The sequence below is a fragment of the Prosopis cineraria genome, unplaced genomic scaffold (genome assembly GCF_029017545.1).
Source record: "Prosopis cineraria cultivar Desert tree isolate PC_DT_omini unplaced genomic scaffold, ASM2901754v1 PC8, whole genome shotgun sequence".
Lineage (NCBI taxonomy): Eukaryota > Viridiplantae > Streptophyta > Magnoliopsida > Fabales > Fabaceae > Prosopis > Prosopis cineraria.
In genome coordinates this window covers 30,616,425-30,623,049 of record NW_026555339.1, presented here as the reverse complement: position 1 = coordinate 30,623,049, position 6,625 = coordinate 30,616,425, and the positions used below count along the sequence as shown (strand labels likewise).

The following is a 6,625-nucleotide window of genomic DNA, read 5'->3' as shown; positions in this document are numbered from 1 at the left end:
ATAAGGTAGCATAAGGGAGCATTTTGAGAGAAAGCACTCTCGTAGACATTCTAAAGTTGAGATCTGTGAAGACCTACAAGAGCGCTCACTTGAGGAAGCGCTCCTGTAGACTAGGGTTACAGGATTACTTTTTAATAAAAGCACTTCCGTATGTATATTTTTTTAAAAAATAAAAATTTCCTCTTTCACACCCTCTTCATTATTTTCACAATTCAAATCTAAAAATAATAAATTTCACAAGACTCAATTTTTATCATCACAATCAAATAAATTCAATATAATAAATTGCCATTCAATATTTTTATCACAATACAATTCAAACTTGGAAGTAGCTAGATCTTGTACATATCAATATACAAAATCTTCTAACTTTGGATTAAAACTGCTATAATCAACATTACTCTCTGTCATTCTTCTAATATCATTGACTTGTATGAATTCAACAGCTACTACATCACCATCATTTGGCTTGATAGCATTGAGAGATTACAACTGAAATCTATAACAAGTATGATACTGAAATTAATGGAACAGAATGAACAGAGATGAAGAATAAGAGAAGGTGGGAGACATGTAGTAATTTCTAATATTAGAAATACAACAAACAGAAGCAACAAATAGCCAATATTTACCTCTTGGATAATGCTAAATACATCCTTCACGACAAGCTCACCCTACAATTATGAACTCCATAAGCATATAATCAGAACATTTGCTAATCCGAGCATGTAGCTTATTTTCTTTTCAAATGAAAGAAAGTTATGTACAACAAAAGGATATGAATTATTTAAACAATGGAATACTTGCAATGCATCATCTTTCTCAATGCATTTTTCTAACCTAGCTACAGCAATAGTTGGCCCTTACCCTTTTAGTAAACCATGAAAATAACAATCGTCCTAACCAAAGTTATAGACATATAGTCTACAAAAAAAAAAAAAAAACCGATATAAACATATACAGTCTAGTACTCAATGACATGATTATTTCGATATCGAAGTCCACATTTTAAGTATTCATGTAATCCATGTGAATTAATTCTATTTCTTTAACCAAAAAAAAAAATCAGCTTCATCTTTAACAAGTAGATCTTATTATTACTATTATTATTATTATTTTCAGAAACTGCATTTTGGATGCCAAGAACACTTTGGAAATGCCAGATGTGTAAACAACAGTGATAAGATTCATTGACTGTACAAAAGAGGAAGAGAAAATAAAAGGGGTATACCAATATCGAAAACCAAAACTACAAATAATTTCTGGCTATTATTATATATTGCTTAAACAAGATAAACATGTCCATTCAATAAAGTCCAGCCCAAAATACAAAAAATGGTTTGAGAGTTGTAAGCTGCACCTTGAATTTGTATTGGGTCAACAATGCATCACCAAAATTAGGATTGAAACAAAGGGGAAGAGCCTCATTTGAAGCCTTTGAAAATGCAACCGGTGTCTGACTTGAAACGCCATGTTATGCAGCTTAATTCAAAATAAACTAACTGCATTTGTAACAAATTATTACATCAAAAATAAGATATGAGTAATGAGCTTATTTAATTAGGTGCTATAATAAAATAAGACAAGACATGACAATTAAATGTTCATTTAATAAATTAAACTCCTCCACTAGATCGGAGAATTTAGATTTCAATCCAACTTCTTGTCTCCCTCCTTAGAATCTCTTTTGTCACGTGTCCCACTACTAAGAAGCTGAAAACAAATATATGACCTCAAATATATAATATATATTATAAAGAATATCATCTCTTGATAAGCAAATGAAGTAGAACCTTCGAATCTGACAAATAAAAATGCAAATACATTAATCCCAAAAATAAAATTACAGAACACTAAAAATAAATCAAGGAGGCAAGATGGATGAGCATCGATAAACTTCAGTAACAAGGCAGTTTTCAGAGCATAGCATCCTTAAAAGTTACGTATGGGGTATTTGCATTATATAAACAAGTGATTATCACTTCAAGACTTGCAACAATTAATTTCTTACTCGACTTTACTAAAAGCTGCTGCAGAAAAACAAGGAAATTAATGAATATTATAATGGACTCTCAACTCAACGGCAATAATGAGTATAGTGATAGAGTATATTCACTATGCTCCAAAAAAAGACAATCTTTAAGAGAAACTATAACAGAGATTGCCCAGGCAGCGTAGGCGTCTGAAGACCCCCAGCTTTTACACCTGTTGCAGCTCCGTGACCTCAATCACAAGATTGTTGCCACTTGCCACTTGTCACTCTTCTGTTTTTTTATCCCCATTTTCTAAAAAATCATGCCTCTCTAATCAAATACGAAGAGATGAAATCGACCAATTTTACCCTCTGATATCAACTTAAACGAAACTCAAAGAAAGATATAAGAAATATTTACCACGAGACAGGGATCTGGAAGGCTCGGGGGGTTTGGCAGCAAAGAAGCCCAAGGTCTTGAAATCGAATAACAAATCATCATTAAGATACAACTCATAGATATCAGATTCATCCTGTAAAATAAATTTAGATCTGAAGAGTGAAGAAGACAAGAACACAAATGCATGACTTAGCTCTGTAAATGCATAAGAAGAACGCCAGTTGAGTGGAGAAGACAGGGCTGAGTGGAGAAGACACGACGCGATGATGCTTAGTAGATGAAGAGACGATAAATCGCGTGATGCTGTCATATGTATGAGACGCACAATGCTGCTAAATGGATCATCAACGGCGGCACAGCGGGCTATACTGACGATTGACGGCGGTGCAATGAGCTGGTGTGGTGGTCATCGGCAAGGGTCTCGACCTCAGGTCTCTAGTTTTTCAAAGAAGGTAGGGGGTTGGGCTTACGGGATCTGATATGTGATAAGAGGGGGTTTTTTATCTATTTTTATTTTTTTTTTAAATAAAGACAATTCGGGGCACTTTAAGACAAAGCGCTATTGGAGCGCTTCCTCTTTAAGCGCTCCATATCATTGTTTCTTTCCTACAATTTATAAGAGCACTTTAAAAAAAAAAGTGCTTCAATAAGGACATATTTTTTAAAAAAAATTAATAAACATTTTTTGGAGAGCTATTTTTATAAGTGCTAGCAAAGGTTCACTATTTCAGAGCGCTTGTACATGAAAATGCTCCTATATGTTCCGCATATGTTTTTAGTAGCGTTTTTTTTTTCTTTTTTTAGGCACTCCAGAATGGGCACTCCCTAATGGCTTTTTTGTAGTAGTGATTTATTCATGACTTAAGAGAGCTTATTTAAGTATTTTTAGTAGCGACAAATGTCACAACCAAAACCTTTAAAAAAAAAATACTCCTTCCATCCCAAGTTATAAAATACTTTTAGGTAAGATTTACATCCCAAAATATAAGACACTTTGAGAAGATTAAAGTTTCATTAAATAGGCTTATTCCAATACTACCTGTTCTCTATATTTAATACTAATTAAGTGTAAATTTAAGGTTATTAAATGAAGGGTATTTTTGAAAGTTTATTTTTTTGTTTTGAAAAGAATAAAGTTGTTAAGTGTATTTAATAAGGTTTATTGGTATGTAAAATTTTTATCACGCCTCAAAATTTGAGCATGACCGGCATGGGATATATGTATAACCACACATCCCTCAAGCCTAAAATTTTTGCACTATCTCCTCTATAACTAAGACTTTCCAAATATTCTACAATTACTATTTAAAAAAATACCATAACAACCAGGAGCTTGCTACTTTCAGCCCCTAGACAAAGTATATGACGATAATAATACCTTAACCATAGCCTATCTGGAATACCTAACCATATTTCCAAAGCAAAATACATAAATTCTACACTAACATCAAAAAGGAAACAATTTCAATTAGATCTCCACCTGGCTCAAATATAAGACCTTCAGAACTCAACAAGTGATTCAGCATCATCAAATGAATTTAAGATCAAAAATAATTTTCTAGTGAATAATGTTCCAATCTAAAGTTAAAATAAGTAATGGAAAATATATCAATAAGTTAATTATAAACTTAATATCATAGTTAGTTGAAATAATGTAACAACATACCTCATATATCATCAATTCTGCAAACAGAAAGACAAGGAATATATGAACTCAAATAGAAATGATTAGAAAGTCAAGTTCTAGTTTTAACTTCGATATATGTTTAAACAATTTGAGAATTATGAAGCTAAAACAAAATAAAACAAAAAAAAAATAATAGTTTGTTTTACGAGATCAATATAAAAAAATAAGCTTCAAAACTCTAGTAGGACTTTATCAGAATGATTAATAAGTGTAGACACATAGTCCACGAGGGTAAGTAACCAAGTGCAGCTTAAAGCCATGAAACAAGCACGAGCATAAAGCCCACAAAATCAAGTGCAGGCACAAGGTCCAAAAAAAAGCAAGCGTGAGTACTGTGCTCACCAATAAACATCCCTCCATTCTATGTGTGTTGGCCATCGCATGAGGCTAGCATCTCCTAAGAACCCTGCTAGCTAGGTCTATCATGGTATGCCAAGGGTTAACAGTACCACCATTAGCAACCAGCGTTCTGATTCAGTCCCACATTTTAAATCAAGCACACATGGGTTGATAAAACTAATATTTTAATAGCTAAGGAAAAAAAAAAAAAAAATAATAATAATAATAATAATAATAATATATTTATAAGTTGGTGTTTAATAGTGGTTATATTAATTAGAAATATATGTAGTAAGGAGAAGTGTGGTTCAATGGAGGCGATATTAGTCTTGTAAATATCAAGTCTCAAGTTCGAATCAATACTAGGGAGAAGTTTTATTTCTTTTGCTTGAATGAAATTACCATTTTTGCCCTTTTTACAGTAATTAAAAAAAATTGCGTGAGGCAGAAACACGTATATTTTGCAGCAAACTGAGTCGGTTTACAGAGAAGGGAGAGAGAAATAAAAATCTGTGTGGATCAGTGTTCTATTCCAGTGTCGACTTCTCCAGAAACCACATAGAGAGAGTGTGTGTTTTGATCTCCAGTCTCTTCTATCTGTGCTGCTGTCAGCAACTGTTCTCCATCATCACATTGTCGCTGGCATAGGTCTCGAGCTACCACAACTTTACTACCGTTCCTCTTCCTTTATTTCTTGGTATGGAATTACTCAAGCCTTCTACTGTTCTCTTCTTTGGCACCTTGCGTCATTGGTATGGGAGGAGTTGAGATGCTGAAGAAGGAAGATTCAGCTCGCATGTCCTTCCCTCCTTAGTTTATTTGTGAGCCTCGTCACCTTCTTCACTGCTTTGCGCCCTTATTTCTGTTGCTCCCTGTTTCTATTTTTTTTTCTTCTCTGCTGTGCCATCCGTGTCGTTATAAGCTAAGAAAACACAAAGTATCAAGAATGGGGTGGGGCTGTTGCGGTGAGCTAGTATTGGTACTATAGAGTCAAGCATCCTTCCTTTGCTGTGCATGGTGACAGTACCATTTGTCTTCTCCCCTGTTCAGCTGAAAACCCAACCTCTCTGTTTTTTTTCTCTCTTGGTCTGTGGTGTTGATAAGGACGTGTGGAAGAAGAGGATCCCGATAGAAATTGAAGAAAGAAATTTTGGCAGTTCAAAACTTCCACAAGTGAATAGCATTCCTTTTAATTTATTTTTATTGGTATTTTTATTTTTAATAAATTTTCATTGAGATAATTTATTCTTGTGAATTATATTAGTTTTGAAACTTTGTGATATCGATGTGAGATGTTTAAAGGAGGATATATGAATTTATTTCCTCAAGGAATATGTTTCAAAGAGTTATGGAATTATTTGGTTTATTAAACTCTTGAAATCCTTGATTATTTAGATACCGTAAGCTCGTATATTATTTTATGAAAGACTATTTTCAACAGGTCTTAAATTGAAATTTCAAGCGGTGCATGCGAGTATGGTATTGAAAATGCAGATTATATTTCAGAAATAATTATTTTTCTTACATGTTTAAAATACAATTTTTGAGAGGACTCTAAACAAAACACTGCTGCTAACGGCAGTTCCGTTAACCTGTAATGTTGTGGTTAAATACTAGCTAATTTGTTTTGTGAGTTTTATTCTCATGTTTAGTATTCGTGGGCTTTGTACTCGCGTTTGATTTCATGGCCTGAGCTGCGTTTGGTTACTTACCCTTATGGGCTGTGTGTCCACGTTTGTTTCGTAGCTTCGGCTGCGTTTGGTTACTTACCTTCGTGGACTGGTGTGTCCACGTTTGTTCTCGTGGTATAAGCTACGTTTAGTTATTTATCCTCATAGACTGAGTGTCCACGTTTGTAACCTATTCTGTTGAGTTCTCAAAATGTTAAATGTTAATTAATATGTGTTTTCAAAATTTACCTGATTTTGACTAGTAATTTGTATCACTTTAAGTTATATGAGAGCAAATTGTTTTCTTTAAGCATGATATCATAAATTATTTTTAATTTACTCTTATTTTACAAATATGATTATGACTTACGGGAATGTGAAAGTAGTTCACACCCGTGCCGATCACCCTCTATTTTTAGGGCGTGACAAATATACTATCTCTTTCCAATATTTCTCACCATATTCAGCATAATGAATTCATCTGTATATATCCCACGCATGAATCATGATGCTTAAATCATTCTTTAAACATAAAGTCAACATTTTCAATATGGCAA

At 33.4% G+C, this 6,625-nt stretch overlaps 1 long non-coding RNA gene across 1 annotated transcript; it reads right to left on the bottom strand.

Moving 5' to 3' along the window:
* Positions 1 to 256: 256 nt before the first annotated feature.
* On the bottom strand, positions 257 to 2,837 carry LOC129318887 (uncharacterized). Its single transcript, XR_008595346.1, has 4 exons — positions 2,394 to 2,837; positions 1,361 to 1,502; positions 633 to 674; positions 257 to 499 (listed from the first exon to the last, which is right to left on the bottom strand). It is a non-coding gene; the product is annotated as an uncharacterized LOC129318887 (long non-coding RNA).
* Between the last annotated feature and the right edge of the window lie 3,788 nt (positions 2,838 to 6,625).